General features: G+C 39.9%; 1 long non-coding RNA gene across 3 annotated transcripts; it reads left to right on the top strand.

Moving 5' to 3' along the window:
- The first annotated feature begins 2,280 nt into the window (after window positions 1–2,280).
- Window positions 2,281–12,744, top strand: LOC142169440 (uncharacterized). 3 transcript variants are annotated; one of them, XR_012699230.1, is made up of 3 exons: window positions 2,281–2,775; window positions 4,184–7,949; window positions 10,424–12,727. It is a non-coding gene; the product is annotated as an uncharacterized LOC142169440 (long non-coding RNA). The 3 variants fall into 3 exon arrangements; XR_012699231.1 differs by having other exon boundaries at window positions 4,165–7,949; XR_012699232.1 differs by having other exon boundaries at window positions 2,297–2,775; window positions 7,900–7,949; window positions 10,424–12,744.
- The last annotated feature ends 280 nt before the right edge of the window (window positions 12,745–13,024 follow it).

The raw sequence follows: 13,024 nt of genomic DNA, 5'->3' as shown, positions 1-13,024 counted from the left end.
TACATGGGGATCTCCCGGAATACCATTCTGTAGTCTCAAAGTTAATATGCAGCGCAACCAATCGAAATAACAGTTACAACAAGAAATCCTACAGTTTAGACTAAGTTCAAGTCAAGAAAAGTAGGTAATTTCACTAAACATGCTACACAGAGTTCAAATAGGCAGTTAAACAAGTAGGCATGTTATTCAAGTCTAAACAGGATAGTTATATATGCTAGTGTGTTTTCAAATAAGGAGAAAACAAGTTATGACTTAGTGAAAAATGGAGTTTTACAACAAATAATCCGTGTACGTACTCGTCACCTCACGTACACGACACTCACATATCAAACATTACCAAATCCTAAGGGGAGCTTCCCCCATGCAAGGTTAGGCAAGCCACTTACCTCGAACCAAGCTCAATTCAATATGTCACAATACTCTTTCCATGAATATCCAACTCCGAATGGCTCAAATCTAGCCAAAACCAATTACATAACATAAATATAGCTACAAGGAACTAATCTAGCTAACGAAATCAAAGCTAAGGCAAGAAATTAGAAAAACGCCCAAAAAGTCTCCCCGGGCCCACGTCTCGGAATCGGGTAAAAGTTACCAAATATGAACATTCATTTACTCACGAGATCACTCGTACCAAAATTATCCAAATCCGATGTCTAAATCCCACTCAAAACTCAGAAATTCGGTTGGAGAACCTTTCCCCATTCTCCTAACTTTCTCACCCAAATTCCATAATTAAATGAAGAAAACAACAATAGATTAATGAAATATGATCAAAATCAAGTTAGGAATCGTTACCCCAAAGCTCTCTCTAAATATCCTTCAAAAAATCGCCAATTTCCGAGCTCCCAAGTCCACAAATGGAGAAATGAATCAAACCCTCGAATTTTTTTCTTTTCTACCCAGCAAATTCGCTCTTATGACCTATCCATCGCACCTGCGGCACCGCACATGCGGAAATTCCATCGCAGGTATAGAAATGACTTAAGGAACCTGGGACCGCTTCTGCGAGAAAGTGGCCGCACCTGCGCGTGTGCACCTATGGATACTGGTCCGCTTTTGCACTCTCACTTCGCACCTGCGCTCCAGGGTCGCATATGCGGGCATCGCAGATGCAGAATGTTACCTCGCACCTGCGATCCTTGAGATCCTCCTTCCAAACCGCTTCTACGCCTGATCTTGCGCACGTGCGAGTCCGCACTTGCGGTTCCCCAACCGCAGATGTGAAAACACCAGCAACTAGAAATCTTCAGCAATTGCATAAGTCCAAATTTCATCCCGTTGAGCATCCGAAACACACCCGAGGCCCCCGGGACCTCAACCAAATATACCAACCAAATCCTAAAACACCATACGAACTTAATCGAGCCTTCAAACCACATCAAACAACGCTAAAATCACGAAGCATCCTCCGATTCAAACTTAGAATTTCCAAATTCTACAACCGATGCCGAAACCTATCAAACCATGTCCGATTGACCCCAAACTTTGCACACAAGTCATATTCAACCCTACAGACATATTCCAACTTCCGAAATTAGAATCCGAATTCGATATCAAAAATTTCACTATCGGTCCAAAACTCAAAAAATTTGACTTTCGCCATTTCAAGCCTAAATGAGCTACAGATCTCCAAAACACAATCTAGATACGCTCCTAAGCCCAAAATCACCCAACATAGCTAACGGAATCGACGACACAGTTCTGACTACGGTGCCAATCCTAAGTCTTAAACCTTCATTTAGGGACTAAGTATCCTAAACACTTCCAAAAACTAAAATAAAGCCTCCCGGTAAGTCACAATAGCAGAAAAAGATACGGGGGAAGCAGTTATTAGGGGATCGGGGCTCTAACTCTCAAAACGACCGACCGGGTCGTTATAAATATGATTTCAAAAATAAAAAAAAACCAAATTAAGTATTTATTTTTGTTTTGTCTGACCGCGGTGTCCGGCGCCATCATGACCTTTAATGGATTTTGGATCGTGACATGTAGTTTTTCTTTAGTTTAGTGCAATTTTTAAGTTTAGAGACTTTCAACAAATACATTAAGTATGTAGTACTTTTACCTTGTTATTTTGATTTAGTAGGAATATTAATTTTACCTTTTATTCATTATCCATTGTTTAAAGAAAAAACAAAGCAAAAAGAAAATAAATCATTTTTTGGATATGAATTTAGTAACAAACTTTGTCTTACCCAAAAGATTCCCTCCACTCACGTCACTCACATGCCCACACCAGCACACACACTCCTTTTGTTTTGCTTTCCAATTTACACTCTCCACTCACATAATAAATAAAAAGACTCATCTCACATAGGGTAGGGAAGAGGAAAAAGTGGGACACACGAAAACAGGGGGAGATGTTTTCCTCTTTTCTTCCTAATCATACACTCATCTTCCTTACCTCATCTCTTCCAATAAATACCACCAAAATTCCAGTTAAAGGGAGATCTGAAAACCAGCCCCAAAATCATGTAAAACTCCATTAAAACACTCCATTAAAATAACCTTAAAACCACTAGAAAATAGATGCATCGCTGTTACCGAACAACCACGAGAGGGACCAAATATAAGCCATTAAACAACCTCTTTTCACCTAAAACAATGGCATTTTCTGGGCGTTCAAGGTTTCTGTCATTGGCGAGATTTCCAGTTTGAGTTCATTGAGGATTTTAGGAGAATATTTTCAGTCCATATCCTGTTTTCTTTCTTTTGCTTTTGGACAAATGCCTGCCTAATATACGTCAAATTGGAGTCTTCATCTAATACAAGGTTATTTTTTTTCTCTTTTAACATTTCTGCTTCCTGGTTCAATGATATTTACTGAAATGTTATTTGCATTATGATTTTAATTTAGATGATATTCTTGTTTTTTTTATGTGTTGGCAAGTGGGCTTAAAATCATGAATATGTTCAATAGTTTTATATTGTTTAGTTTTATGAATCTTATATCATGTGTAGTAATAGTAATATTGTTTATTTATTAGATCTAAACCAAAAAGAAAAAAGAAAAACAACAAAGAAGATGAGTAGATTAGTTGGTAAAGGATTTGGGCCGAACGGATAGGCCACTGGTATTAGAAAATCTAATGTAAGCTTGGGATAGGAGAAGGTTTGGGTTTGAAATAAGTTGTATTGATCTTTAGGCTTTAGTTGAACACTGGCATGTTTCCTCAATAACCAAGAACGCCGAATTACTACAAAAATCACTACTATGCCTTTAGACACGCTCGTAACAAATCTACCAGATTATGTATACGTTCGCGTGCCATAATCATGGTCCCAAAAATAAATCAAGGTACGCGTTTACGTGATTTTGACAAAAAAATCTAATAAATAATAAATATTATTAATTGTGTACACGTACGCGTGACATGACTTTGACATACCAAACAAAATGAATATACATATGTATGATTCGTTTCAAGATAATTTCATAATTATGAATAATCAAGAAATAAAAGCGGATAGATAAAACATGAAAGCTAATAAATCACAGTTCGTCCAAAATTAATTCAAGCCAAGTTGTAGTCAATAAAGCGACCGTGCTAGAACCACGAGACTCGGGGAATGCCTTACACCTTCTCCCCGGTCAACTGAATTCCTTACCCGAACTTTGTTTTCGTAGGCCAATAATAAAAGAGTCAAATCTTTCTTTGAATAGGGATTCAAATAAAAGGTGACTTAGAACACCCAAAAACTCAATTCCAAGTGGCGACTCTGTAAATTAAATAATCCTTATCAAAAACTTGTCACTTTAATTGAAAAAACTCTTTAACCCACAACAATACACACATACACACACACACACACACACACACACACACACACACACACACACACACATATATATATATATATATATATATATATATATATATATATATATATATATATATATATATATATATATATATTTTTTTGGGGGGTAGAAAAGGGGTGTGACAACTCTGTCTGTTGGGGACTCTCAAGAATTCGAGCTTGTACATTGACTTTATTTGGCTTTATTAATTTTTGTATATACTGTGATTTTACTTGGGCTTAATGTGCTACTTGAGTGCTTTTTACCGCTTTGATATTGTTGAAATGTACATATAAACTCTCTTCTCATGCACCCCTCTGAGTCTTCTTGAAATTAAATTGGGCATTTGCTTGACATAGCCCACTTTCTTCGAGATAGGCGAGGTGCTTGTCACCCTGTGAAGGATTTTAGTCATACATATTTTAGGAGGGGAGCACCACCAGCTAAGCCGGAAAGCAATACTACTGGTACGCTGACCCTCCTCGACTTAAGTTGTTCACTCGAGTAAGCCTGTCTAGATACCTTCTCCACTAAAATTTAAACCTAGAAGAACAAACCTCATGTCGGATATCCCTAGTAGGTTCGCTTTATTTGCATCACGTGCATTTGACTTAGCAGGGGTCGGCACAGGGGCCGAGTTCTGTTTTAGGACAGGTACCTTGTTAAGACCATTATGTCATGTTATGTACTACTTGTTGCATTATTTGGGAGACTTGTATGTTGACCAACTTTAGCATAAATCAGTTGAATGAACAGAGAAAAACAAGAAAGAAAAAAAATGATATGGTCTAGTGTGTATGATTTTTAAAGATTAATTTTCCTAAAAATTTAAAAAAAAGAAAAAAATAGTTGGTTTCACCGAACTACGCGAGTCTGATTCTCACCGGATGTGAGATTCGTAGGCAAACCTCATCGGTTCCGGGCCCAAATTTTAAAAAATCCAAAAATATATTTTCCTTTAATTCCTTCTTTAGAAGTTTTTCTTTGAGACGTCAAATCCAAAAATCCAAAAATATTTTCTTCCTTTTAAAAAAAAAGTCTTTCTCCCAAAATTCAAAAAACAAAAAAATCAAAATCCAAAAAAAATACTTTCTTTCTTTTGAAATTTAAAAAAAATAAAATTCAAAATCCAAAAATATTTTCTTTCTTCTTTAGAAGTCTTTCTTTCACCAATACCCAAAAATAAAATCATAAAAAAAAAATTAAAAATATTTTCGTTGCTAGGAGATTTTGTCGGATTAATTGTATATGAAAAAAAAAGTTATTTTATCTATTTTATTTATGATCTTCCCGAACTACGCAAGATCTGATTCATGTTCCCACATGATACGTAGGCAACCCACATCAGGTTCGATCGAATGATTTTGAAAAAAAAAAGTTAAAAAAAGAAAAGAAAAAAAAATAAGAAGAAAGAGAATAAGAGTGTGTTCATTCTAACGTACTTGTTGTTTTGAAATAAAAGCTAGTTAAAGGTGGTTGGTTTGTTGGTTTGCAATGGTGAATTACGAAAACAATCCAGGATCACTTTATCATCTTCTCAACCAAGGGAATAAGCACTGCTATTGTTGATCCAACTAAGGTCACGAAAAGGCAAGTAGACAGTTTGGTGGTGAAAAATAGAGGCAAACATTGGTTAACTTTTACCAGGTTTGAGCAACAGGACATGCTTTGTTTTGATCAAAAAGTCAAAAATTGAATGTTGATTACAAAGCAATCAAAATTAGTGAATACCATAGTAATGTTGATGTGCAAGTCTCTGGCTAAGATGTCGCTTAGTAATTGAAAATTCACTCCTCTTTCAGCCGGGGAGGAGTCATGGTAGTTTATTTTATCATGTTTTCTTCTTCTTTTTATGTTATCAGACCCTACTATCATTTATTCAATAAAAAATAGTCAGTCATTTTGTGTCCATTTTGTACATAGTTCTTTTCACGCTAGTTCTAGTGACATGACATGCATGCGGAATTTTTGGCCAGATCTTAGAAAACTGATTTAGTCTTGAATTGGATAAGTGAGAAAGAGACACTTTTGAAGATGAATAAAGACATGAAACATTTGGAAAATAAGTATAAGCCAAATATACGTGGAACCAAAGCAGTCATACCCATGTAGGTTAAGGATCTCTACCTATGAATTGTTGTGAAGATCGGACTTAAGGATGATCAGATAGGTTGAAGTTTGTTTAGCACTAAAAGATAAAAAGTATTTTTCAAAATAAGGTGCAATACAGATAATTTGAAACGTATCAATCATTATCGAAATGCACACTTCCATATTAAGAAAGAAAGGTCACCTAAATTGACAAGGGTCATTCCTTACGAGAAAATTATTGCTCATATAACTTTACGCTGGACAAGACCCAGAAGACAACATGTTTATCAATGTCATGATTGCGAAGAGATAATATGTTTGGCGTTCTTGAGGCTAGGAGGCCCATTTTTCTGCTATCCAAATACTTTATACCATTTGTTATACCTTTTGAGCCTATGTTATAATTTTAACCCCCCCCCCCCTTCTTGGAATCAAGTCTAGAGTCAAAAGTCCAAAAAATAATAGTCTAAGTTCCATGCCCCAAGGAAATAAAAGCTGGGGCAACTTGTTTTGAAAAAAAAAAGAAAAAAAGAAGAAAAGAAAAAAAGAGAAAAAAAGAAAGAAAAAAGAAAGAAAGATAAAAAAAATAGTTAGGTTAGATGTTTGAACTACGTTTGACCTGAGATATGTAGGCAGCCTTACACGGTTCGGTCCAACCAAATAAGAATTTAAAAAAAATAAAAAAAATCCAGTATCTAAAACTGGGGCATGAGTTTATTTTAGTTTTTTTGAAATAGTCAATTGCAAGAGTTGTAAGTGTAAAACCCATCATATTGAGTCTACTTTAAGGCTTCATGCTGTCCTTTCTTTCTAACCATATCCAAAAGCCTTCCAAACAAGACCTCCTGATCAATTTGGAGAATGCCAAGGGAAATCCGCAATGAGCAATAGTTGTCATATGGAGGACATGGTCATGGTTTTCACTCAAGGAATCAAGAAAAAAAAAAGAGTCTTGCTAGTGAAAACCCTCACAGGCACTGTAAGACAACGGTAAGTAGAGATAAATAAATGAGAGAGTCTTACTAGTGAAAACCCTCGCTGGCACTGTAAGACGACGGTAAGTAGAAGATAAATAAATGAGAGATACTTGTTGGTGAAGATCTCTCGGGGCACCACTAGACGAAAGTAAGTCATGAAACTGATGCAAAGAATTAACACAAATAAGCCCGACTTCAAAGTCCGAAGGAATAACGAAAGGAATGATTAGATTAGTTTGATAGATCAGGCCGTTGAGTCCAAAATGCATGTCATGACCATTATGGCTAGTTACCTCATTAAAAAAAAAAGCCTTTTCCTTCTTTATATATATATAAAAAAAACTGCCTTCTTTCCTTCCTAATGAAGGGATCTCTTGTTAATATTGTTTCTTTGCATCATTATATCCTTTGCTTTGAGTCAGTCTTTGTTAAAACAAGTAAGAATGGATTTCAAAATCTACTACCAGCTTTTCAGTAGCACAAAATAAATTCTGGCAAGAACATTCAAGATAACATTATCGGAGAAGTAACATGCACACACAGTTGTTACAGTTGACATGTCTTGAGGATTCGTGCAGTACAAAGGTTCCCCCGAAAGATATTTCTGTCTGCCTACTTGTCAAAAACAATCAAAGAACAGACTGCAAGATTGATTACGGGTTCCCTGTAGTACTGAACTGAGACTATGAAGTGTGCACATCATGCAAAAGGCACATACCCAGTTGCGATTCTCTCTGACAAACAAATTTCTCAAAAAGCAAGAAGCCATTCAAGATATCAGAAAAGTTCACCTAAGTAAAGATCTCTAGTTGGGATAAGGCTGATTGAGCCACAAACACAATCACGGTTGGTATAGAGAGCAAAAGTCTCTTGAAAGTAACAACAGAGTCTACTAGCAATGTAGCCAACTACCAATACAGTCGGTCTTTCTGAAGCGAATGGGCACAAAGCCAAGCTGCCAAAGACATCAAGGACACAAACCGACCACCACTTTTAAAACTCACAATTTTTCTTTGTTTGAAGCAGGAACAAAGCAGTGCAGAATGGCGATTCCTAAAGGACGAATATCACCAAAGGTAAGTTTCCACAAAATATCCATTTTATTTTATTTTCACATGCATCACTATTGTTTATACAGATCATTTCCGTAGCTTAACCCAGGTAGAACCTTTTCGCCTAGGGGGATCCAGCTCATAGTTCCGGGTAGAATTACTCTTCACTCAGGATGTTTTATGTAGCTTAACTTAGGTAGAACCATTTCGCCTAGGAGGATCCAACACATAGTTTCGGGTAGAAGTACTCTTCGCTCAGGTTGTTTTACGTAGCTTAACCCAGGTAGAACATTTTTGCCTATGGGGATCCAGCTCATAGTTCCGGGTAGAAGCACTCTTCGCTCAGGATTGTTTACGTAGCTTAACCCAGGTAGAACCTTTTCGCCTAGGGGGATCCAGCTCATAGTTCATGGTAGAAGTACTCTTCGCTCAGGATGTTTTACGTAGCTTAATTTAGGTAGAACCTTTTCGCCTAGGGGATGTATCGACCCAGCCAGTCGTTTCGAGAGTTATAACCCCGTTTTCCCCATTCCTACTTCTTTTTGGTGTTATTCAGCTATATTATCTTATATCTGGTTAGTGGGTTCGAGTCCGGAAGGAACTCGAAGTGAAATGAGACACTTAGTCTCATAATTGAAAAATTGAGTTAGAAAAGTGGACCGGATATGGACCTATGTGTAAACGACCTTGGATTTGAATTTTGATGATTTCAATAGGTACGTATGGTGATTTTTGTCTTAGATGCGTGTCCAGAATATTTTTTGAAAGTCCGTAGAGGAATTAGGCTTGAAATGCCGAAAGTTTTATTTTTGAGAAATTTGACCGGGGGGTTGACTTTTTGATATCGGGGTCGGAATCCGATTCTAAAAATTGGAATACCTCTGCTATGTCATTTGGGACTTGTGTGAAAATTTGAGGTCAATCGGACATGATTTGATAGGTTCCGGAGTTGTTTGTAGAAATTAGAAATTTCAAAGTTCATTAGGCTTAAATTGGGGTGTAATTCATGGTTTTAGCATTGTTTGAGGTGATTTGAGGATTCGACTAAATTCGTATGATATTTTAGGACTTGTTGGTTTATTTGGTTTATTTGGATGAGGTCCCGGCGGCCTCGGGTAAGTTTTGGATGGTTAACGGATCAAAAATTAAACTAGAACAACTGCTGCAATTTCCTTTTGTTGGAAATTGCTTCTGCCCAGAAATCGAGCCCAGATGTGATCCCAGATCGAGCTTAGGGTCGAGGGCCATGATCGAAGCCATGATCGAGCCCAAAGTCGAGGGCCACGATCGAAGCCATGATCGAGCCCAGAGTTGAGGGCCACAATCGAAGGCATAATCGAGGGGCAGGACCGAGGACCAGGATCGAGGACCTCGATCGAAGGCCAAGATCGAGGCAAAACCAAGGATGTCTGGGCAGAATTATAAAAATAGGGACTTCGTCCCATTTGCCATTTTTGACAAATTGGAGCTTGAGGAGAGGCGATTTTTGATATATTTTCAAGGAAAACTTGAGATAGGTTCCTTGTGATCATTTCTACTCTATAATATTGAATTATCATCGAATAATCCGACTAGATTATATGATTTTGAGGTGTAAATCGGAGATTGGAACTTAAGAAATTTGGAAATAAGATTTGTAGATTTGAGTAGGGGTGTACAAACCGAACCGAAAAATCGCACCAAACCGAAAAGTCAAACCAAACTGATTAAAAAATCTATACTCAGTCATGTTTATACTTGTTTACCGTATAACTCAGTTTTATGACTCTATTTTGATGCATATAAATGTTTTGGGCTGAATGCCCTGTTTTACTAAAATGCCCGAGTGGCTTGATTTGTGAAGATGAGTGTAGATCGGGGCTGCCCGCCTGCAACATACTTTATGACTGAGTGAGGCCGAGGGCCTGATTTGTGAGGATGAGTGTGGATCGGGGCTGCCCGCCTGCAACATACTTTATTATTATGGCACGTGAGTTGTCCGTGCAGATTATAGCGCTGGAGCCCCTCCGGAGTCTGTACACACCCCTAGTGAGCGCAGGTACCTACTGAGTGCGAGTGCCGAGTGACTGGGAGGCAAGAGTGATTGTGAGGTATGCCCGAGAGGCAAGAGTGATTGTGATGTATGCCCGAGTGGCAAGAGTGATTGTGAGGTATGCCCAAGTGGCACGAGTGACTGTGAGGTTTGCCTGATGGGCTGTATATGAGTGATGTTTTGCCCGAGGGGCTGTTTATGATTTCATCATTTTTTGCTCACCTTTGCATTGAGCCTTTGTTTGAAAAACTGTTGGAAAAATGTCTGTAAATGATTTTTACTGGAACTGGGTTTAAACGAGATGTTTGATTCAAATCCTAATTTTTAAGAGCATGTGGTATTTTACTGAGATTTCCTGATATGAACTTTATATGCTTTATTGCTCTTCACTACTGCTCAGTCTTTATTTATTATTGTTACTTACTGAGTCGGCATACTCATGTTACTCCCTACACCTTGTGTGCAGATCCAGGTGTAGCTGGACACGGTAGCGGTTATTGAGTGTTCTGGTTGCAGATTTTCTTGGAGATAGCAAGGCAGCTGTTTGGCAATCGCAGCCCCTGCTCTTCTCCCTCTTATCTTCCTCTAGTTGTATTTAGCTATTTTTCCGGCTGAGTTAACCTTGATATTGTTAGACAGACTGTAGTATATGCTCATGACTTGTGACACCCCGATGTCGGGCTTTTCTTTTCCGCACTTCTATTTTTCTTTGATTTGAACTCTTTAAGTAGAGGTTTTATGTTAAATAACCTTGAAATTATCTTTGAAATGAAAATATCATTTTGTTTTGGAAATGAGTCGGCTTGCCTAATTCCACGATAGGCGCCATCACGATAGGGGTTAGTTTTGGATCGTGACAGATTGGTATCAGAGCCTAGGTTACATAGGTCTCACGAGTCATGAGCGGGTTTAGTAGAGTCTTACGGATCTGTACGGAGACGTCTGTACTTATCTTCAGGAGGCTGCAGAACCTTTAGGAAACTCCACATTCTTGAATTCTTATCGTGCGAATCTGTTGATTCTAGTAACTAAACATATGTTGTTTCATTCTCTCACAGATGGTGAGGACTCGTACTACCGGTCAGGAGGGCCAGCCACCAGTACCACCAGCCATGGCCGCGAGAGGCTGAGGCTGCGGTAGAGGCCGTGGTAGGGGCAGAGGTGTAGCCCGTACAACAGTTGGGGCAGTACCTATAGATCCACCGGTTGTCCCAGATGAGGACCAAGTTCTAGTTGTTGATGTACCAGCTCAGGCACCACATGTGCCTATTGTGATTCCAGGCCTTCAGGAGGCCCTAGCTCAGATTCTGATAGCGTGTACTGGCCTTGCTCTGGCGGTCTCTATTTCGACGGCCGCAACTACTTCTCAGGCCAGGGAGGCACTCAGACTCTCGTTGCTCATACACCCAAGCAGGTTATTCAGGGACTTCAGACACCAGAGGCACCACCAGCCCAACCGGTTACTATTGCTCAGGATTATGTGGTTCCTGCTATGCCTGAGGATGATCAGCGTAGGTTGGAGAGGTTTGGGAGACTTTAGCCACCACCTTTCAGTGGCACAGAGAGAGAGGATGCTCAGGACCTTTTGGACATGTGTTAGAGGATACTCCATTCTGCTGGTATTTTGGAGACTTGTGGGGTCTCATTCACTACCTTTCAGTTTCCTAGGGCTGCACTCAGATGGTGGGAGACTTACGAGAGGCGTAGGCCTGTTGGCGCAGCACCCCTTACTTGGCAGCAGTTCTCCATGGTCTTTTTGGAGAAGTTCGTGCTTCGATCCCGCAGAGAGAAGCTGCGTAGAAAGTTTGAGCGGCTCCACCAGGGTGATATGTCTGTGATGCAGTATGAGATACGGTTCTCCGAGTTGGCCCGTCATGCTATCTGGTTGGTTCCCACGGACAGAGAGAGGATCATGAGGTTTATTGATGGGCTCACTTATCAGCTACAATTGCTCATGATCAGGGAGCGGGTTTCGGGTGCTACCTTTGATGAGGTTATCGATATTGCTCGGCAGATTGAGATAGTTCGCGATCAGGAGAGGGTTGAGCGGGAGGCCAAGAGGCCTCGTGGTCAGGGTGAATTCAGCGGTGCTCCTTTTGGGAGTCAGTTCTAGCACGGTAGAGGTCGTCATTTCAGACAGGCTCAGTCAGCTCGACCATTTCATCGGGGTGCATCATCTTGCCATGGTTCTCACACTTCTCATCAGGGCCACTCATCTCTTAGTGCACTTCCAGTTTTCGTCCCGTGCTCCACCCATTCAGGGCTCTTCTATGCCAGGTTCTTCTACCAGTTATTCCGGTGCTAGGGGTTCCCTTCAGTTTCCGCCGCCAGCACCAGGGAGTTGTTTTGAGTGTGGGGAGCTTGGGCATATATGGAGGCAGTGTCCTCGTCGTCATGGAGGTCTATCTCAGCAGAGGAGTCAGCCTCTGACTACATCACCAGCTACCTCACCATCCCCCCAGTCAGCTCGGGGTGAAGGTCAGTCAACTAGGGGTCGCCCTAGAGGGGGAGGCAGATCAGGGGGTGGTCAGGCCCATTTCTATGGTCTCCTTTCCAGACCAAATGCTATTGCTTCAGATGTTGTGATTACAGGTATTGTCTCAGTTTGTCATAGAGATGCCTCGGTATTATTTGACCCTGGTTCCACGTATTCATATGTTTCCTCGTATTTCGCTCATTTTTTGGATATGCCCCGTGAGTCCTTAGTTTCATCTGTACATGTATCTACTCCTGTGGGCGATACTGTTATTGTGGACCGCGTATATCGGTCATGTGCGGTGACAATTGGGGGTCTGGAGACCCGAGTAGATCTATTGTTGCTCAGTATGGTTGACTTTGATGTGATATTGGGTATGGATTGGTTATCTCCATGTCATGCTATTCTAGATTGTCACGCTAAGACGGTGACGTTGGCTATGCCGGGAATTCCGAGGGTTGAGTGGAGCGGTTCTATAGATTATGTACCAAGTAGGGTGATTTCATATTTGAAGGCTCAGCGCATGGTTAAGAAGGGTTGCCTATCTTATTTGGCTTTTGTGAGGGATGTTAGTGCAGAGACTCCTGTCAT

Source organism: Nicotiana tabacum, chromosome 15 (genome assembly GCF_000715075.1).
Source record: "Nicotiana tabacum cultivar K326 chromosome 15, ASM71507v2, whole genome shotgun sequence".
Taxonomy (NCBI): domain Eukaryota; kingdom Viridiplantae; phylum Streptophyta; class Magnoliopsida; order Solanales; family Solanaceae; genus Nicotiana; species Nicotiana tabacum.
The sequence above is the reverse complement of the archived record's forward strand: the minus strand, read 5'-3'. Positions and strand labels throughout refer to the sequence as shown.